General features: G+C 40.8%; 1 protein-coding gene across 1 annotated transcript in view; it reads left to right on the plus strand.

The window, feature by feature from the left end:
- The first annotated feature begins 1219 nt into the window (after nt 1–1219).
- The window catches only part of rbfox3a (RNA binding fox-1 homolog 3a), a 511621-nt gene continuing 489951 nt past the window's right edge, over nt 1220–22889 (plus strand). Inside the window, exons 1-3 of the mRNA XM_074663816.1 lie at nt 1220–1486; nt 20594–20711; nt 22547–22664. The gene's annotated coding sequence lies outside the window, so the exon portion shown is untranslated. The remainder of the gene's footprint in view (nt 1487–20593; nt 20712–22546; nt 22665–22889) is intronic.

A 22889-nucleotide genomic window follows, 5' to 3' on the forward strand; every position in this document is an offset into this window, starting at 1 on the left:
CAGAGGTCAGTGAGATGAAAAGTTCTATGAATGCATATATATGTGTGTGAAGCTGTGCGTATACTGTATGAATTCATAAATATTGTGGTGGAGAGTAACTCACACTGTACGAATAAATCATTTATGGTGCACAACCAAAGCTGAAGATGTATATGCTCACACTGTATGTGTTGAATCAGGACTGAACTTAAACAAACGTCAGTAAAGTTTTGTTTGAAAAACTCCAAAAGGCAGAAGTTGAAGTAAAAGATGACATCAGCAACTAGAAAAGCACTCAGAGCGCGCAGATCTCCATCAAGCATATTGTGATTGTCACGCAACACTTTGTTCCTACTTTAATGTTATACTCCGTTTCAGCAGACTGTCTGCTACAATTTGGTGTTAGTTGCAGGTTTGAGCCATAATTTGTTACCTGACAGTGATAAAAATTAGGATAACCAAGTACATATTTTATATTCCAGATCTTGGTATCCAGAATATTGCCAGGATGTGGATCGTACTTTTACATCTGTCAGAAATTATGCTGACCTTGTCTTGTATTCTTTTGCAAAACAATCCAACCATTTAATTTATTGTGGAGTTATATACACATATGGTGAAAACAGCCCAATCTCACAATGATAAAGAGTCTTTAAAAAAAATCCAGGATCCAGACGGTGATCCAGATCACCTCCACAAATCAATCACTTCTTTCTTATCCCATTTTGAACATTTCTTGAAAACTTCATTAAGAGCCGTGTTACTTTTTGAGTTATGTTGTTCACAGACGAACAAACAGGCAGACAGACAAACTCTCCCAAAAACATGGCCTCATTGGCGGAGGCAATGATTATCCAGTACAGTTACCTGTAAAGGACATCACCATCAACTTGATTCAGCTGTTATGGTGAGAAAAGACCCTTCACACCACACAGGGTTGTGTCCATCTCAAAGGGGAAGACAGGGCAAGGCTGCAGAGTTAGCCTAGTAATAGCCTTATGTGTACTTAACATGTTAGCTCAATACATTTAAAAATATAAATATAAATTCTAAATCTCAAAATAAATGTAAATAAAATTAAGACATCAATAATTTAATTTCTATTAAAAAAAAAAAAAAACGAAAAGCCGAATCAGGTGATTACTTTCAGCCAATGGTGTCGCACGCAAGACCATCGGCCTTACGCTCACGTGTTTATACTATAAGCCAGTTTTTACTAGTTTTCTTAAAGCACGTGTTCACTGTATACTCATACTCACACAAATAACCACGTGTTGAGATTTTTTATGATCAGTCAAGGACAGATATGGGAATCTAAGTAGGGACCAGGTGTTGTTTGAGTCTGAGGAGGTTTGAGAGGATGAGGACCTGTCCGAGTTTTCTTTTGAGGAATCAGGCACAGCTGTACCCATCATCCCCGTGAACGTCCAAACTCTTCAGAAGTACCTGTACCTTCACGATCGACTTCAACAACGGTCGGATTGTTTCATTATAACGACATCTCACGGTAAGTGCGTGCTTTTCTTACTGATGTGCATGAATTTATCAAATTCATTAAAATTAATTAAATTTACACACATCTGTCAAAACACGTGCCTCAACCTGTAAATGCATTTGCAGGTAGAGACGTGTTTTGAACTCATGAAGATCTACTTCTTCGTGTGCGCTGCTCATTTATTGAAGTAATACATAACATTGGTTTAGCTTGATGCCTGTATCTGAGCAGATATGAGATTTGTACTTGCAGCCTAGCTTAGTTGTGCTGCACATGCACATGTTCTCACGCACCAGTCTGTGTGCTTGTACTTGTGTGCGCGCATGGGTACTGTTATGCTCTTGGATATGTTTATTCGCACGTGGAGTTGGCAGCAGCTTCATAACGATCTTTGTTTGTGCCAAGCAACCATAGATTGTTGTTTGCATCATAAACGTCATGATGGTGTTTGAATTTGATCTGGGTCTAAGACAGAAAATCAGGAGCACCTGAAGTTGTGTTGGACCTTGAAGAAATATCAAAGACAGCATGGTCCCCTTTGGATTAGGTTTGCTGCTTTTGGTGTTGGAATTGCATGTTCCATCAGTTTCTCTTTAATTTGAATCCAAACTGACTGCGTGATGACTTCCCCTCTTATCCCCAAACCACTCCACTGGTCTGATAGTTTTATTTGGACCCTGACGCCCTGATGTGTGACTCATTTGCAAATCATTTGTGCACCAGAGTTACTTCTCTATTGCCAATGAGTGAAGAGACATGTTTTCTTTAGAGTAAAAGCATGTTTTCAATGAGTCTGTCCTGATTTTTGTCATACAAATAAACCTTAATGCAGCACAGAGGAGAGGAGAGATGCTTCAGAACTAAAGACGAGCTGTTTGCTGATGTTTTGGCTCTGTTTGCTCTCTTGGACTCAGCCCAGGACAGACTGAAATATTTATCACTATCACAGCTTTCATACAAAAACATGGATGGCTGAAAACAAATAATGCGAGTCTGAGTGTTGATTGATCAGGCTTGTGGTGAAAATGGGATAGAAATGTTTACTTTGGGTCCAGTGGTGCCGTGTAATTCATAGAAAGTGTGACTAATGAAGCTCCCCAGAGCTAATGAGATTTTGATCTTCACTGTGGAGGCGGCGGAGTCATTAGTGCTGCTGGAGGAGTTCAGATAGGAGTGAAATCTCACACTTTGTGTACATATATATGTCTATGTATGTTGACATTTATTTGGATGTGTTTGTTTGAACACTGGGACACAATCTGTGAGTGTGAACTGACGTCTTGATAAGTTTTCTTTCAGCTATTTGCCGTGCCATTTGTTTTTCCATGATGCATTTACGTGCAGTATTTGTCCCCCTTGGAGTTTTTCCATCGCAGTCGTGAGTATTCTGAGGTGTTAGTCTGTCTTGTTTCTCTTAAATCACTCTAAAAGTCCTCTTGTGTTTGGCTGGCCTTACATGACTCCAGGGAGGTTGAGTCTTTTAGAAGTGAAGATGGAAAGATGTTCTCCGCTCTGTGAGAGACTGCGTGGGAGGGATGTTTAAATTAGTGCAAATTATTCTGATGAGAGAAACACTGATAAGTCAGATTTCATCAGGGTTTGTTTTCTTCTCATTCTTTGTAAAGGTTTCAGAACTTTCTGTTCACACATTTTTTATCAATGTCAGCCACAAGGGCTTGTGTATCGAGCATTCGCCTGACAAAACCAAACAGCGTATTCTTATTCTCAGCCTTTCACTCTTCAGAACTCGTCTCAGCCCCTCTGCTCAAGGTTGTCCTGAGTCCTGCCTGACAGAAATACAACAGTCAGTAACCATTTCAAATGATATCTGGTTCCTGCCAACACTTTTCTTCTCTCTCCTGTGTTGTCTTTTATTCCCCGCTCTCTCTTTTGTTCTTTGAGACCGTAAATTGTTTTTCGCTGGGGCCACGCTTTCTCCTTGAGCTTGTCATTGGTTTTCCCATTAAAGACAACTTATGATAAAGTTTGTTGTGTGGAGAGGGGTCGACCAGCGCCTGCCTGATAGTTTGTCCGTCTCTGATTGTGTGTGTGTGTGTGTGTGTGTGTGCTTGTTTGTTTGTGTGTGTCAGTGTCCTAAGCAGGATGGAACAGTACAGCACACCCTGTCTACATCACATTTTCTGAAGTTTTCAGAGTTTTGTTGATAGTGTGAAATTGTCCTCCTTCTTTGTCTTAATGACTTTTGTAAGCCGTCAGAATACTGAAGAGGGTCCAGGTTTGACTTTGAGATGAATGACTCCTGAGGAGTTAGTTTTAAAATCAGAGGGATTCATTCATTGTGAATGAGTAGAAGTTTGCACATTTTTTGTAATGGAAGGATAACAAGTGATGTCTGGAATAATCCTAAATTCATATTGATTGGGAATAATTAGAAAAATTCAGCCCCTATGGAGCTAGTATTGAAGCAAAATTATTTTTGTGTGTAAATGCATCCACAAATAGGTGAACTGTTTCACAAATGTGTGAGTCAATCCACAAATGTGTGAACTGATTCACAAATACGTAGACAGATCTGCAAATATGTGAAACATTTACCAATGTGTATGCAAATCCGCAGATGCGTAAACTGATTTGCAGATAAATATCTAGTTTTTAATGGCTGAAAAGTCTCAGTGTTTTTTATACAAAACCTGAAAATACACACAAATCATGGTTCCAACTGAGGCAGGCCTCCCAATTGGCTGTTTGTGTACATGTGATTTTTGCTACAGTTCTGCTGTGCAAGTGATCTGCAAATGCGTAGAAAAAAATCAATTTGCAAAAGGGAGGTTAGTTTGCCCTGCAGCATTACTTGTGTAGTATTGAGGTAAATATTCAGAATTAACCTTAGTGAAGGGAGTTGCACACTTTCACTACAAAAGGAAGGTGGATAGGAGAGGAGAGAGGACACCAAAGTTTGCAAAAAAAAAAAAAAAATCATTCGCTGTCCAGCTTGCAGAAAAATTTAATATGTTTCTGAAACATCTAGACCAAGTGCTGCACAACAACCTTGAAACATTTTTGGACAAATTGAACTTTTTATCTTTCAAAATGTGATTTGAGTATTCATATAAGTCTTGAGGAGCCAAACTTAGCATAAAGACTAAAAGTACAAGGATACAGCTCCGCAGGAGTACAGACTGAATGTCACAAAAAGGCAGAACAGCTTGTTTTGTACCACTTTGATGAATAGATGAGAGCTCTACGGTCCATCATAAAGCAGGGTTTCTCTCAGATAGCATCTGTTGAGTCGAGTGGAGTTCAAAAATGAGCATAGAGAGCATAAGAGAGGCATCGTGGATGCTTGCTTTCATGAACTACATCAGACATGATCTATATGAAGGTTTCTTTATTTTGGGTCACAAAGACTCATGTTGGGCAGGTTTGAGTCACTTCAGCTCTTTTATTCACTCTTACTCTTGAGAAATATCCGATGCATACAAATGGCTTTAAGAACATCTTGCTTTTTGGAATGAAGGATGAGAAAGGAGTGCACTCAAGGCCAAAGCTTACCTGGACTATTCTGTCAACTTTCATTATGTCCTCAACACAAAGTTCTCAGAAGCAAAGACATTTAAGGACAAGCAATTTTTCTAGTCTTTCTGAATAGTTAGAGCCATTACTTATTATTAGTGTCACTTAGCAGGTGTAACCAAAGTGACCATGCTTCATTGTAAACCCCTCAATTCTTTTGAGTTTGCATTTCCTGCAACCTATATGATACTTTGGACTTTTGTGTTTGCCTCTCTTGAGTCATAAAGTTGACAGTGTGAATATTCAGCGATGGTTCCTCTGTCCTCCCTCATGAAGCTAGACTTTAAGTGTCTCACAGTATCTTTAATTTCCTTTCCTTTGAATCTCTGACAGAAACACTTCACAGGTGAGTTTTTGAAAGCACTAACCCTGAGCGCTCAGCTAAGTGGCTATTGTCAGTGAGTGACAATGATGAGGGATCCATCAGAGCTGTTCACACGAAACCATCCCATCATCGCATGAGAAGAGTGTGAATAGGAGACCTTGGCGTTTCAAAAAAAAAAAATCTCAAACATGAGAAAAGACATTTTCAACTGAGGCTCTGAGATGTCTGAGTTGTATTCAGTGTTTTGTGTGTGATGCAGATTTTAAACGCTTGATCTTCTCTGAAATGGGTTTTAATTGTGCACCAGGATCAGGTTCACTGTTTATTATCAAAGTACAATTTCAGGGTCAAGAAAACAGTGTAATGTTTTTCCCCTTGTCTCTCTTTTCTTTTCTTTTCTTTTCTTCCAAAAGCATTGATTTCTTTCTCACCAACACCTGCCTCTTTCATGCAAACACACACACACACACCCTCCACACACTCAGGTTATTTTCCGAGGTGGAAGTCCTCTCTTAACCTGCCACTTCCTGGGTTATTGATAAACACTTATTGCGCAGTCGGCTATTGTGAATTGTGGGTAAGTCCTGGTGGAACCTTTTGGTGGCAACATCATTTTTCTTGATGACAGCTCACATAGACGCTCTCCTGCTCTCTGCGTTTCCTTTCTCCCTTTTTAAAAACTTCTTCAAGGAAACGCGACAGATTTTGAGGAGTTTCTGCACACATCACAAGAAACCAAAGCATGCAAATGCATGCACGCTTCAATTTGTGAGAGTGCTGCTTTTTGTGTTTTTCCCTCTCAATTGTCTCGCCTTTTCATTAATCAGTATTAGGGAAATCTGTGATTAGTTCTGAATGAAAGGAGATAAATTGTTGTGTCTAATTTCTGCATCAGATACCACTGAGACCAGCTTTCTCTCGCTGTGATCCACAAGCACTGATGGAATCTCAATCTGCCGGCGAGACAAGGGTCATATTTGAGCACAGACTTAATTTTCTGACTCAGTGCTTCAGGTTTCAGTGCTGAAGATGGGGCTGGGGGTAGTGAGGGTGCAGACGAGGATGCTTGAATGAATTTGGGGAATGGTAGGACACAGAATATATATAAAGGATAAATACAGTTCATCCAGGTGCTGCTGTGTTGATGCTGAATGGCATTGTGTGTGTGAGGAGACGCCACTCGAGCTATAAAAAGTCTTTTTGAAGGAAGCAAAGTCACCTCTTTTGCTGCAATCAGTGCACAAATACAAACATAATTGTCGAGCCACAGCTTCATCTACCTGCTCTTGCTGCTGCCATGACAGGAGCTGACACCAGCCCAGCAGTCCCCTTCTCGAACACTCCATGAGTCACATTATTGAGGACCCTCCTTCAGTGCAACGACCCTGAGCAGGTCAGTGGGGACACATTTAGAAGTGACACACAGCTCATTAGATCGCAGAGGTCACACACTCTGTTTGCTCCTGGACACTCCGTCCCTGTAATGGACACTGGGGTGGAGCAGGGTGGGCGGTGGGAGGGTGCACGGGGACAGAGATGAGTGCTGCCTGCAAAGTCTTGTCGATTTGTTGAGTCCCGCTCCGATGGGAGAGCCGTGGCTGTCCGAGCTGTGATTGGAGGATGACCTTGAAGGGGCTGCTGGCGTTTTGGGCAGAAAAGTGAGATTAATACAGAGCTGTTAATGTTTGTGCCTCCCATAGATCTCTTTCTCTGTCTCCTTTTCATTTCGCAGCGTTTGGCTCCCCCTCTCTTTTTTATCCCTCTGTTCCTCTGATTGATGGTCGAGCCGTGAAGTCCGGTTGGTTTGAAAACACTTTGCCTCTCCTGCTGGAAACTTCCAGCCAACACGCTCTCAGCTCAACACAGAGTAAACATGTTGCAGTCAGGTTTTTGAGTTGAGTGTTTCAGTTGTACTAACTCGCCTAATGAAGCTCACAGAGAAGCCGTGGTTGGCCGAGGTTTGTGCGGTGATTTATGATTGGCCAGCGTGGGATCCGGCAGTGATCCATCATGGTTGGAGATGGAGATCATTGAGATGAATGGATCTGCTCCGGATTCACTCATTATCTCAGCACCAGGATTTATGCCTGACCCTTCGTCTTCAATTACACCAGCACTTCCACACCATCAACGCTCGCATCGGCCGTGATGAATAATCATCAGTGGAGGGATTTCTAATTGCTCTTCTCAGAGATTATTGAAGATTGTTGATGAGGGGAAGTTTTCATGGGGGCATATTGACATCAAGTTGTTCTTTGGAGCTTATGTTTTTATTATTCTCCTTATAAATATGCATGCTCTGTTGGATGTAGATTTATAGGCTGTTGTCAAGCTTAAATTTGATGATGCATCAGAATATATTTATTAAACAGAGAGGGCCGGCCTTCAGTTTTAATTGGTGTAGTCGCAGCAAAAGAAGAAAATGTCTTCATTAATGAAAATCAGGGGATAAATCTTTAATATTAGTGCTCATAAAAACTACAACCCATACCGCTTCTTGAGTTTCCATTTATATTCCAACAACTCTTTGAGTTTAATGTTGAAAATCTGCGTGAATCTCTTTGCACTTGTTCTGCTGTGGCAGAGAAGTATCCCTCATCCCTGGTACTCATTTTAACGTTTACGTCATCTCTGCTTCATAAGACTCTGTTTCTTTAACGGGTCTTATGGGTACTTTATCAGCCCACACTATCAGGCAACTAAGTGTTTCAATAAGAAAAGAGTGCATGCTTTATTCATTACCTTTTTTTATGATGGAGAATGTAACGACAAGTTTTTGCTTGCACACTTTTTCTGCTGATACTATCCATTTCAGTGGAAAACAGCTCTAATGCATTTGTCCTTCTGCAGTTTGTCAGTTTCTGCTGCTTTATGGAGACAGAAGTAATTTATTTATTTTAAAAGTAAAAATGTATTTATTCTATTTCTTTTTAACCTCGATCATTTAATTAATTTTTTATTACTGTAGAACCTTAAGATTTCTAAAAAAAACCCTTTTGATCTCAGAAGAAAAAACACAAGTCAAGGCACAGGATCCCTCTTGCTAGTTAACAAAGGAGGAACTAAAATACAAAGACTTAAAGTGGGGTACCATTTGTCTGGCAGTTAAGGCATGAGCCCCCTTTTCAGAGGCTTTAGCCCTCTTTGTAGTAGCTGCTGCTCTGTTTTCCAGCCTTGACTTTATGCTGCGCATTTTCTCCATTATTCGTTCCTCATATTCCCTGTGTCTCTACCTCTATCCTATCACATAAAGACAAAAATACCCCCAAAAGTATAACTTGAAAGAGACCCATAAGAGGTTTTCAGCAGAGGAGCATTGTCCACTATAACAACACTCTGTTTGATTGAATAAGAAGGGTGGGAATAAAATAAAAAAAAATTGGTATATCGGGAATTTTTTGTTTGACAATATCAAAATCGGGATTTTGTCAAAAAAATCTTTTTTTTTTTTTTTCAAAAGTCAAAATTCAGTTCCTTCATTTCAGTCTTTATTTATAAACTGGATTCGAAAAAATTTACCACTCTTCTCCAGCAGATGGTAAAATGTTTCTCTCTGACTCATCATCATCATCATTCAACTTTTTCACATGATATGGAGTTAAAAAAGCAAACTAAAATCCCCAAAATTTTAAATATTGAAAAATCACAATTTAAATTAAATTGGAACCACAAAAATTGTACTAGAATCGAGTTGCGAGAAGAGCATATTGTCCCAGCCCTTTCGAATAACAAGCCTAGACTGTTGATTAGTACAAAATACACAGTCTGGTACGAGTGTTACCATATTTGCATAAATTGTCTGTTTTTACTCAGAATCACAATTTATATTAAACCAATTCATCACTTTTGGATTTGTTTTGATGGTGTAATCTTTGAGGAGTAATAAGACCATACTCCATTGAAATGTCCTGCTCAAAGTTGGGGCTGCTGTGATGTTCTCATGCGTACTTTGTTATAATAATCAATAATCCTTTAACAAACATCAGAACAAAGCTTATGTTCTGCAACTTCATAGTCAACATTTAGATTAAAAAATCACAAATATGACAGGGAAGAAGAGGTTTGGAAAGCACCCAGGTTTATATTAGTGTCTTATTGAAAAAAAGATGACAGCTACATTCATTAGGATTGTGTCATTTAAGTTCCTTTTCCGAAATTTCTTCTATAGTTGTCTTAAAGAAATGTGAAATAAAAGCACAGATTGTTCTTAGGCCTACTCTTTCCAAAGCAGACTTAAACACTACATCAGTCACACTATTCTCTCTGCAACCACAAAAACAACCGTTTGTCCACATCAGGGTTTACTGTCGAGCTTGAGGCAGAGCAGTTGAAGTCTCTGTGTGTTTTACCTCAACACACCTCTCATGTCTGACCATCTTCTTATTGATTAAAAAAAAAATTCATCCAAGGACATGGCATTTGTAAAGCACAAGACCTTGACAAGTTGTGGCTCCTCCAGTTTAATCTGAAGGTGATCGTCTGTGACTGTGTGTGTGTGTATTTTAAGAGTGCGATGGCCTTCAGTGTTTGCTGTCTGTATTCTTTATACATATTTCACAAATTTGGTGTAAGTAATATGTGTTTGTCTGTGTGTACATCTGCTGTGTGTATGTGTGTGTGTGTTTATCCTCTGCCACAGCTGTCACTTCTGTAATCCTCGAGACAGCGGGCCAGCTGAGGAGGAAGAAAAAACAGAAGGAGGGAAGCGGTGTGTCAGGACGAGGAGTGAAAGGTGCTATTAATCATACAGACTGTCAGAGAATGAGCAAATCAGTGATGACACACTCACAATAACACACACACACCCACACACACATACACACAGGACACTGGAGTATAACTGTGCACTCCAGCTCACTGCACAGCCACAGGTGTCTGAGGCCGTCAGATAAAAGTTGTCACCAACATCTGTGTGAAGTGTTTGTGCAGCTGACTTTGAGAGCTGCTGTCTTAAAGGTGAGAGGCTCTGAAGGTTTGGAGTCAGGGTCAGATCTTTCTCTCTGAGGGCAGGGTCATGAAGGATTATGTTGAGCACAATATTTACATGTCCTGCACAGAGCTGCAGGAGGCAAACCCTTTCATACATCAAAGACCTGACCTTACATTTGAGGCGTCTGAGATATAATATGCATGGTGAGCGCTGGCACAATGCAGCAGAGCTCCGTATCTCACAGTCTATGTGCTGCTCTTCAAAAGCACCTTCAGAGGTAGATGAATAATCTGCACCACACACTGCACATGTGCATGTCAGCACACACAGATTTAAGAATACTTTGACTCACCCCACCCACACCCCACCCTCCGCCACCCCTGCAGGTCAGGGTCTGTTACAGGAGGTTAAACAGGCATCAGTACTCCGTGTCCCTGCGGCCTCCTCTGAAGCCTTGTGCAGCAGCTCATCTACATAGCATGAATACAAATGAATGGGACTGTATGCTGAGAGCTATTAGAACCAAGGCTGCCGTTGTGTAATCATCAGAGAACAGGCCGTGATCAGAGGAGTGACCCGGGTCAGCGCACAGATCAGCTGTCCAAGTGGATTTGGAGCGATGACTTATGAATATAGGTGTAGACTTTTATAATACTTCAACCTCATAATTTGCTGATAACAGTGTGCACACTGAGTGAATCATCTCAGATAAAAGTGGGTGACATATTATTCCTGCAGATGGAACCAGATTCAGAGTTTTATACGGATCCCAGCAGTGGCAGGTCTAATCAAATCCTCCGGGTGATTTATCGTGGGATTGTTTTCTGTAAACTGCAACGCTTGCAACACTCACCTGATGCAGATGCAACATCTGTTCTTTCAATTTCAGGAATTATCCTGAGACATGAATTTAAACCAGGTCTGTTCTTTTATTTGGCGAGACAATATTGCAGAGTGTACAAATCTTATCAGAGTTTGAAAACTCAAACCTTTTATATACAAATGCACACAGAGAGGATTCAAAGCAGCAGCATTTATGGGCTTTAATCCTGTCCTGAGACAATCTTTGACATACTTCATTCTTATTCCAGAAAAGTATATCTGTTTAAAGGTTAATCTGACTAATGACTGAAAGTTAGCAAGCTGCTGTTGTTGTGGTGGTGTCCCCCATAGACATCTGTGCATCTAAGTGTGCAAGCTGTCATAAAAAGTGAACAATTTCACTCTGAAGATACAGTTTGTTGTATTTAGTAACAAAAATAAAACAGGCTTTTGAAGAGATTCAAAAAAATGTTTGTAAGATTCCTTAAATCAGTGCATGGTCACTTGAATATGACTGGTCAAGTTTGAAGTCAGTTGATGACATTTCAGTCTGATGTTCCATTTTTATGGTTTTAATAACAAAAACTAGAAAAGCACTCAGAGAGCGCAGACCTCTGCCAAGCATAAAGTGATTGTCATGCAACACTTTAGTCCTGCTTTAATGTTATACTCCCTTTCAGCAGACTGTCTGCTACAATTTGTTGTTAGTTGCAGGTTTGTACGATAATTTGTTACCTGACATTGTTAAAAATTATGATGACCCAGTACGTATTTCATATTCCAGATCTTAGTATCCAGAATATTGCCAGGATCTGGATCATACTTTTACATTTGTCAGAAATTATGGTGACCTTTTCTTGTATTGTTTTGCAAAACAATCCTACCATTTATTGTGGAGTTATATACACATATGGTGAAACCGGCCCTATCTCACAATGATAAAGAATCCTTTTTAAAAAGTCCTGGATCCAGACAGTGATCCAGATCACCTCTAAAATTTAATCATATCTTTCTCATCCTATTTTTAATGTTTCCTGAAAATGTCATCAAGATCTGTGCGCTAGTTGTTGAGTAATGTTGTTCACCAGACAGACAAACTCATAACATCAGTTTTGGAGTGGCATGTCTTGTTCTGCGTCTTTAAAGCTTATTTTTCATGTTTCATTTTCTGCTCCTCACCTCTCATCTTGACTCCCCGCTCTTGTTGACTTGCCTGCCCCGCCCTCTTGGCCTCACCTGTCTCTGATTGGCCTCACCTGCAGTGTGCGTTTCCACCTCACAGTGCCAGTTCGTCCTGAAGGTGCTCCAGAGTTTTGTTGTCCAAATGTTTTTTGGATCTTGTCTTTGTTTACCTGGAAATTTCCTGGTTTTGGACTCTGAATTTTTGCGCCTGCAGCTTGAATTTGTTTACGTTGGACTGCTCTCCTGGTTTGACTCTAACCTTCCCTCTTTGAATGTAAGTTTTCTGTTTTGACCTTTTCTGTGTTGAATACTTTGGACTACACTAACTCTGCTGTCAAAGTTGGTTTCCTAGTTATCTCCTGCTGTGTGTGTTACCCTGAAAAACTCTGAATCTGTCTAATAGGGTTGAGTATTAAGTCACAACTGCAGTCTCAGAAATGTGGTCCTGAATCTGCAGCTTGCAAACAAAAGGAATGTTTTTTGGATCTTGTCTTTGTTTACCTGGAAATTTCCTGGTTTTGGACTCTGAATTTTTGCGCCTGCAGCTTGAATTTGTTTACGTTGGACTGCTCTCCTGGTTTGACTCTAACCTTCCCTCTTTGAATGTAAGTTTTCTGTTTTGACCTTTTCTGTGTTGAATACTTTGGACTACACTAACTCTGCTGTCAAAGTTGGTTTCCTAGTTATCTCCTGCTGTGTGTGTTACCCTGAAAAACTCTGAATCTGTCTAATAGGGTTGAGTATTAAGTCACAACTGCAGTCTCAGAAATGTGGTCCTGAATCTGCAGCTTGCAAACAAAAGGAATGTTTTTTGGATCTTGTCTTTGTTTACCTGGAAATTTCCTGGTTTTGGACTCTGAATTTTTGCGCCTGCAGCTTGAATTTGTTTACGTTGGACTGCTCTCCTGGTTTGACTCTAACCTTCCCTCTTTGAATGTAAGTTTTCTGTTTTGACCTTTTCTGTGTTGAATACTTTGGACTACACTAACTCTGCTGTCAAAGTTGGTTTCCTAGTTATCTCCTGCTGTGTGTGTTACCCTGAAAAACTCTGAATCTGTCTAATAGGGTTGAGTATTAAGTCACAACTGCAGTCTCAGAAATGTGGTCCTGAATCTGCAGCTTGCAGGACTCACGCTACTTAGCTTAACTCCTGGTTTTAAACTGTTGTTGATAACAAAAGGTTTGATCTGATTTTTAATAAAAACTCAGCATTGGCACACCCATTAGTTATTTTTACCTAATGTTACACACATTTCCTCACACTGTTGCCCCTCTTACGCACACCATAAACACTCTCTGTTAATACAACATGGAGCCTATTCATTTCCTGTCTTTGTTCCATGTCACTCGTATGCGTGTGGTGGTGTGAACCCTGATGAAAGATGCTCACACATAACCTCCTCCCCCCACCTCTCCCCTTCCTCTCCTCTGGTGAGTATCAGTAACCAGTTAAGACTTTTAGTAGAGATGAAAACAACATGATCTAGGAAAATATTGAATAATCGATAGAAGGTAATTCTCTCTGATTACCAGGGAACGTGTGCAGAGCGTCGAAATGAGAGTCGGGCCTTGTAACTCCCCCCTCCCCTCGACTGCTCTCGCTCCTTTTGCGAGGTAAAAATCCATACCCAGCAAATACAATCTAATTTCTCCCTGCCCTGCCAGTTTAAATAGCCCGTATTGAATTAAGTCGGTAAAAACAGAAATCGATCTTTCCGTTGGCCATCTCACTGCGGCGTCTCGCACCACTGGGCCCGTAATCACCGCTGATCCCTGGGAGAAATTAAGCAACAGAGAGGGGACAGCAGAGTGTTGTATGTAGGTGTGAAAGAGACGTTCATATTTGGTGGAAAGGGAGTTAACATTCTTTGGGTTTGTAATATGTTTTTATTATCAGTTTTTCTTTGAGAGGCATTAAAGATATTAAAATCCCCCCACAGTAAGTATGAGCCGATCAATTCCACTTATTCAATTGGAATTCAGTTCATTTTAAGTTAAATTCAACTGAGTCATCTTCGATTCTCCTTCACTCTCCTCACACACACACACACACACACACGTACACACACACAAACTCCTTTCTCGTTTTCCTCCCTCACCCTCTCAAACACTCATTAACTCTCTACTCTATCTTTTCTCACCAAACACTGTGTAGGAACACGGATCAATACAAGTTTATGATGTGATACCCCACTTTGAGTGCCTTGCTCTCTGCTGATTTTCCTCCTCTCCTCTCTCCTCTCCCTCCTATCTCCTGCTCCTCCTTCTCTCCTTTCAGACCAAAACAAGAGGCTGAACCTTTACACCTTCCTGCTGTGGGCTCTGACCTGGACAAAATGCTCATATTTGTCTTCACTCAGAGGGAAAACACTCTTGTGATCATGTGAATTCATTAGAGATACAGTAAACGCATTGCTATATTTTTTTCCATTCCTGTGTGGAAAGAATGTCCAGGGGTGGGCCAGGCATGACATGAACAAAAGACCCATTTCCCCAAGTAGAACAGTTTGATAATGTTCGGTTACATGAGGTTAACTCAGATCGATGTGCTGGTTTTGGGTTATAACACTTAAGAATGTTTGTTATGAAACCATGTCTGAGTGCGAGTTCTGTGAGTTTGATGTAGATGATGGCGAACTCGGGTGAGGGTCAGAGTCAGCTGGAAAGGATTTGATTTTTGAAATGCGGAACAGGCGAGCGATAGAGTCAGCGAACGTGGGAAGCATGCAGGACGACCCGGTGTCTGCATGAGATAAAGATAAGTCTGTGGACAAAATTCCTGATGTCAGATGATTCTGAGTGTCTTTTATTAATGAAGTCTAAGGCAGCGGGGTTGAAATTTAAACCTTACGGCATGAAAAGAAGCCGCTGCTCTGTACAGCAGGCAGCGAAGAGGTGGTTTGAGAAAGGAGGTATGGAAGACAGCCTCAGAGTCAGTGAATTTAGGGTGATGCAGATAATTTCAAGGACTGCATCCTCATCCGGCTGGAAGACAGAGGACTCAGGGTGGAGAGACGGTGAAATGGAGTCAAGGGTGAGAAAGAGGTCTTCAGAAAGTGAATCAAGATGTCTCTGAGTTACTTTTGTGTCAGGAAAATGCAACCGATGTGAGGGTGAGAGTCTTTTCATCAAACGTCAACCCTTAAAAATATTTAAAGATGCTGTTATAATCCAGATGAAGTTAAATGTGTTTTGATGATTGTGTGATGCATGGAAAAAAAAAATTGGGGATAAAACTGTCTCAAAGACATTTTGTACAAGTCTCCCTTACTGAGGTGACAGTCTGTGTGTTTTCATTAGACATAAGATTTGGACCAATAAACAATATTTCTTGATAACTGAGCAGTACACAAGAGTGAGGTCTTGGCCTCTTTTAAGTTGGATTCAATGTATATCCATCTCACCAAATGAGGTGACACTTGGCTGCTTGTGCTACATTTTGCTAACACCATCACCATAGCACAGTTTTTTTTTCTTTCATTGGTTTGTCTCTTTTTAGACTTTGAAGTCCCTGCATGACACAATTAATTGAATTGTAATTGCAGTTTGAGAACATTCAATTATGCTTTTGCACAGTATGTTGAAGTTGAGTGGCTGTGAGGAGTTTGAAAGTGATATTGAAAAAAGGTTCCCTTCTAGATATGTGCCTGATCGTAATCCACACTTTAAAATTAGATTTTCAGCGCCAGTATTGCTGGTTACAGGTTAGCTTCCAGGATGGGACCAGATTGATTTACGGCATGTCTAGGTCTCTATGACAACACCTTGCTGGCTGACAAAGTTTTGTAGTGAGAAGTGATAAAACACAGAGATCTGTGTTTTCTCTGCTAAAAATTATTTTTATGGCTCATTTTTTAGTGATGGTGGACACAGGAGCCTAACTGTCGGGCAGAAAAAGGACAGAAGAGCAGAAGAAAGCTAAACGGGAGAGTGATACAGCCCGAGCTAAAAGCTAACACAGGGGCTAAGCTGTTAGTGATAATGTCCATTCCAACCCACAGTCAGCAGTTATTCTGCAGTGGTTGTTCAAACTTGAGAGTACATCAATAAAATGAAGAGTGAGGTTACGTTAGCTCTGCTTGGTAGATGACTGGCAAGACATAGCTAACCAGGATTCACTAACATTACACATTATGGACTTGCTTTAAAGTGCCGCCTGCCGGCTGTGCTAAATATAAACGGCTGCTAAACTCCTTACAAACTGACAGTGTTTACTTGTCACGTTAGTCTACAGATACATCAGAGCACCGGGCTGACGATGTTGCTAACATATATATATGTTATATATATATAGCCGGCTGCTACAATTTTTGCCTGATGTCACGTCTCAAACCGTAGCGCTACGTAACTGTACTGAGAACTACCTTACCTCGGCGCGTTGTATCCAGTAAGAAGTTGTCTTGAACAAAGAAAATTTGTTTCAGTCTAATCTCCATTTAATTCCAAAACAAACACACAGCTCGCTTAAAGTAATTTAAGACAGTGTGCGTAGACTCCGGGCCACAAGGTGGCGAGGGAGTCCAGTTAAACCAGATCCTCCTCATAGCATATTTAAATTGTAACACCCCTCTTTGCCGAAGAACACTTTTTGGATATTAGTTTGAAGAAATTCATGTCTCGCTTTATACATGAGTTCTGCTTCGTTTAATTCTTCCATGTCCGTGAACCTGAGAACCCATCACCCATGAATGCAGCATGAAGACGCTGAGCATAAAGGCACAGTCTGCAGGAAATCAAAGGCAGTATATCAGGTAGTGATTCGACATAAAGAAAAAGTAATGTTAAATCGGGATGATCCAAGGTTGTCGGCTGAAAAGCAAAGTTCAATCCTGGAGGTTTGATCCTGCTGCTGCAGGCTCGTTTGATGAGAACGACGCGCTCGTGTTGAGTGTATGTGTGCATGTTTGTGCATCCCTCCAGTCACAAACAAACGCAGGCACCGGGTTGATTGTAGGCACACAAAATTAATTGAAAGGCAGATGACAGAATTCATTATTCATGGTTTGGGCCTTTGTGATGGATGTGCATTTATTTACCAACTTTATTTGATGAGCTGCCATCAAATTCATGTAACACTTGGCTGCTAATCACCATAGCCGTTAGCATGTTGTCACTTCTTCAATTCAGGTTTTGTGTTTTTATACATTGTAGTTGATTCCACATGGCATGAATGGAAGTGACACCACGGTGGAGATAACTTTTTATACCTGCCACAAAGTGCTGTGGAAATGACTTCTGTAATCAAGTCAGTGTGTGCTCTGTGGATTGTGTTTTTATTAAAGTGGTTGACTTTAGGGCAGACTGGGAACAAGTAATGAGTGTTTGATGTGCACTTCATGTATAGGAAGTCTGCAGAGTGAGTGCTTGTATTCACTCAAAGCCTGTGTTGAGACAATTACTCAGCCCCTCTGAGAGTCAAGTTGGTGACGACTTTAGGGGAAATTTTACAGCTAAACCCAGATAGAAACTTCACTCAGAGCAAACCCCCGTCCTCCCGAAGAGAAGCTCCCAGCTCTCTTGTTATAAAACTCACTTTCATTTACCAGCCAGCGACTCCCCCCACTTAAAAAAAATGTATTTATTGCTTTGCAGTGGCAGAAAATTGCCTAAATTTGATGAGAACGCACACGCGCGCTCAATCTTCCATGCGTCCGTCATCCGGGAGCTATCAACGCAACGTCAATTAGGTGGAATGCAACGCGAAGGCATCATTTATAACCGAAAAAATAATCACAAAACACTGAGCCTGGAGGGGATCTGCAACACAATTTAGCAGCTCCACAGATCCTTCATCCGGCCCCCGTGCCTGTCACTCGCCGTACCTGCTCCCACTCACATCTGGGAGCTATCATGGGCTAATTAGCAGCTAATCAATGTTTAATTAAAATGGGGTTGTTAATTAGAATGACTGTTGGAGGGGTTTGGGACCCTTTTCTCCTCCTCTGACACCTCAGGTGTTGTTAGAAAACGGGGCGGCTCTATGGGACTGTGCCGATCTGTAACTTTTGCAACTTCAGACCGAGTTTGCAAAGCCATTATGAGCAAAGTGAAATGAACTCCTGTGTCAAGTTGACATGTGAGGAGTTCAGCCAGTGTGCTCATAACACCCTGAGGTATCATCGCCCTCTGTTGTATTCATGAATAAGAGCCCTGACCTCACACTTTAGTTGTGATATGTGTGAGATACAGAGCAGATCTTAAACTCAGGGTAAGACTATACACTATAAATGACCTCACGGTGGAGATATTTTCTTTTGGGTGCAGTTAATCCATACTTGTAGAGGATGACAGATGGCCTTTTGACTTGGTTTTAGTGGCTTTGATTGAATACCAGCCTCTGCTGTCTTGTTTCCACTAGAACAAATGAGTTTCAGTGAGAGTAGCCACCAGCGCCGCGGCTGCTACTTCAAAATGAGGTATTTTTATCTGCTGCCTCTGCTGGGAGTAAATAGAAGTTTGGGAAGAGAGGGAGAGAAGCACAAATACAGAAGTGTGTGTGTGTGTGTGATCAGGGTGTGTGTGTCTGAGTGAGGAAATGAGAGGGGATGCTCTTGTCCCCTGGCCATGCTAAGAAGCTGTATTTTTAAGCCTGAGCTAATTGGAAACAGAGTACAACGAGCCTCTCATAAAAAATATCCTTTTATTGCAGCCAGTGATTAACACTGACCTTTAGCTGGGGAGGAAAAGTGCTTAAGCTGAGAGGAAGGCACAGGGAGAGGGGGAGAGGAAGAGAGAAGAGGAAATGACAGAGAGAGGTGCGACCAATCACAATAATTAATGTCTATGGGAGACCTCAAGGCATTATGCAAATAGAAGATGAATTCCTGAGTTCAAACTCACCAAGAGCGCGTGCGTGTGCGCACAAACACACAGAGTAGAGACGTAAAAGGATTAAAAGTTGTTCTCTTGGTCAGTTTAGAAACTTCCGTGAACTGTTGAATCGCGCTGACCAGACTGTACAACTTTGATAATGCTTGTTTTTCAAGCATAAGGATTTCATGATCTTGCAGATCCGCAGAATCTGCAGGTGCTAAACCTTGGTGTGACATGGCTTCTCCACTAGGTGGGGCTAATACAGCCTATTTGCATTTAAATGCTCCTGAGATACGATGAGATCGAGATGTTATTCCTCTGATAAAGGTAATGTGTGAAAAACATGGGCGCTACAAAGGGTGATATGTCATGTTTTGCTCCTGAATGCAGGAATTGTTTGGTGGCAAATGTGCCAAATTCACACCCACAGCTTCTGCAACCATGACCAAACTGATTCCCCAACACCTTCTTTACGTTGATTCACCATTTTCTTTTTGATTGGAGTCTTTTTGTTTTTTTTTATGTGTTATCTTGTAAAGAACAACATGAACAACAACAAGCACAAGACAATCAGGGAAAAACAAAACAAACAAAAAAAACGCCTCAAATACAGGGTCATCATCATTCAACTAGACAATCAAAAAGTAAATAGATAAAATTAATAAAAATGAGAAACAAATATAAATTTAGAAAATATAGATATACCTTATACACCCTTAAAAACACACAAGCACATACACATATATATATTTGTACAAAAAAAAAAGAGACATAAAAAGAGGTTACAGTGTCATTTGGTAGCTGCCACTTTTTCAATATAAGATATAAATGGTTGCCCAGTTTTTAAAAATAATCTTGGTACAACCTCTGATAGTATATCTAATCTTTTCTAGATGGAGAAGACACATGACCTTCCTGATTCACTGGCCATATACTGTGGATATGGACTGAAATGTTGTGCCACATATTTTATTGATTCACCATTTTAAGACTAATTCAATATAAATTGTATCAATACAGCAGGTTTTCTAGCTCCAATTCCTGCACAATTTCAACTTTGTGTCCCATTTTCATGAGGCATTGACGTGAACTCTCCTCTTGGCAGGAAACTCACTTCCTAACTCTTCCAACTCTTCCAACACCACAGACCTGACCTGTGCTCTCTAACCTGCAGGCAGCTTTGTGCTGTGTTTGAAATGTTTCTCAGCTCCAACTTGTCTGATTTACAGGTATTTCCCAGGTTTCTGATGACCCATTTATTTGAGTGTCGTGTTGGAGCACAGAGAAAGAGAGACAGAGAATAGTGCATACAGAGCAGGAGGTTTTAAACACTATTATTATGAGGAGAAAAAAAAGAAATGCAACTCTTGAGGCAATTTTTGTCATTTTTCACTCCATGTTTCTGCTACAATGTGTAATTTATTTCAGAGTAGGCTCACACTCACACAGACACAATCCAATAATCCCAACGAGGACTTTCGCTGAAATATGTATCTCACTTCTATGATTGAAGGAGGGGCCTCTTCCTGGGCACATGCTACTGCTACTGTAAGTCATCCAAACCCTTCATTTCAGAAGTTCATCCAAGGCTGCATGCTAACAACCTGCAGACTTCAAGTGGACTACCTAAGGTGAATATTATACATAACTTTCTGGTTTAATTACCTCAATATGATGCTGTTTTGTCTCATGTATTGTAAATGTGGTGGTGATATAAGGTTTTGAATGTACATGAAGCATGTAGCTTGGATGAGGATATCTTAATCTTTTTCATAAGGGAAAATCTGTGAAAGTGAAAATTGCCCTTTCTTTTCTGCTGTCATGTCCACTGTAAGATGACCCAGAAAATAGCCAAAAAAATAAAGTTTTAAAGAAAAAAAAAGACAATTAAATGTGGGTGTTGACGGGGTCTCCTTTCCTTTGAAGAAACTGCAGCTTTATGTATTTTCTTCTTCGGCTCAATTTTTCAACTCTGCAGGTTCCTCCTTAGATGACTGGTGTTGAATGCCATAAAAAAGGGACTAGAATTTTGGCCAAAAATTGACCCATATAACTGACAACTACTTGTAACAACAAACACTTATGCACTGATAACATTTTTGATATCAGAGGAAGTTATCCCGACCCTTAACCTCCCAGAGATGACTGACCTTTACTCTTCCCTTAAGAAATATAAACTGTAAGAGAAACTTCAAACTTCCTGGGTTTGTTCTGTAACCCAAAGTTCTCACAAACATATCAAAACAAGCAGAAACCCTGTCACACACCATCTGAACATATTGTTCAGAGTCTGTGACTGCTTGTCTTGTATTCCACAGCCTGTTGTGTGTGGAGGTAGCTCTGCAGTGACAGCGACATGAGCACAGACTGTTTGTTGTGTATGAAGTAGCGGGCCGGCCTGACGTGCAGCCGTGCTCGACCAGGCCCAGCGTGAGGAGGCAGATCGACTGTGGCAGCTGAGCTAACGTTGAGAGCCAGTCTCTCTGACACTGTGGGGGACAGAGAGGACACCAAGAAATCATTATTCTGCCTTTTGCTCTCCATCATCACACTCAGCCCTGACTCACAGCTCACAGATATGAGGCAGAAAGCAGGGGGCAAGCATCACTTTCTTAACATGGCTTCACTTTTTCATTTGACTGTCTTGTTTCACCTTTTCAACCCTCTCATTTCTGCTGAATTCAGCACCAAACTTCTCCGGAGGGCACGCTCATTCTTTAGAAATCTGACAGCACACTCCAGTTTTACAACACCCTGATGGAGGACTAATGTGCGGCGCTGCTATTAATAATTGTCCGTCATAAATTGTTGTTGTAACAGTGATGTAATATCCAGGTTATGAAAGCTTTACATCAACAAATCCCTTTGAGCCCATAGAAACACGTCTGTTATCATACATCACTGTGGATTTACATACAGCAGGAACTAATACAGACTGCTGACATGTTCAGGATTGGTTAAGACTCTTATTCACACTTACTATCTCTTAAAATATCCGGTTTGCAAACTTCCTACATAGTTGGGTTGAAGGTAAAGGAAGAAGACAAGGCTGAACAACATGTATGTGAAAGTATGCGCCATCGGTCCCCATCCAATCACCAACTGACCTGCAGCACAAAGACAGAGGAATGTACAATAAAGTCAACAGCACTGACCTCAGGCAGAGAGGGAGGGCAAAATAATATCACACTTCCACAATACAAAACTAGACACAAGACTTAAAATCATGACAGGCTCTGCTGAGTGATGATATATATGGTGAGAAGTGTCTAAATCCTGTTTTTCTATATGTTTCAGTCATGCATGCTTGTTTCTGAGGGGGCGGGGGGAGCGCTGGGAAAGATGTGACAACCTGCCCATGGATATTTGTCGTCTGAAGATGAAATGAAAGTCATGAAGGTTAAGGAAATAAACCTAGACACACTTGTTATACTCTGTCCTCTTACATAAGAATTTTTTTTTACAGCTGGGAACCTGGCAAAGGCTTCCTGAAGCATCAACATGCAGCTTGCACAACTTTATGCAGATTAGTGACACACCCAACACTGGCAACAGCTCCTAACTACAAACCAAGAGAACCAAAGGTAAGAAAAACTGGATTGGGAGGGATTTTTTTGCCTCAGGTTGAGGCCTTGTGGTGGTGGAAAATGGAGCAAATGTAGAAATAAAGAAAAACTGTAGTCCCTCAAGTGTCCACTGGAGGGCTGCTGCAAAATCCAAAGGTTAGACATTAATTTCCATGTTAAAATGCACATTTTAACAGTGTAACATGATGAAAGCCTGATGAAAACATACTTTGGCTCATTTTT

This window comes from Halichoeres trimaculatus, unplaced genomic scaffold (genome assembly GCF_033239565.1).
Source record: "Halichoeres trimaculatus isolate MK-OKI-2021-1 unplaced genomic scaffold, fHalTri1.1 fHalTri1_scaffold_23, whole genome shotgun sequence".
In the NCBI taxonomy this organism is placed as follows: Eukaryota; Metazoa; Chordata; class Actinopteri; order Labriformes; family Labridae; genus Halichoeres; species Halichoeres trimaculatus.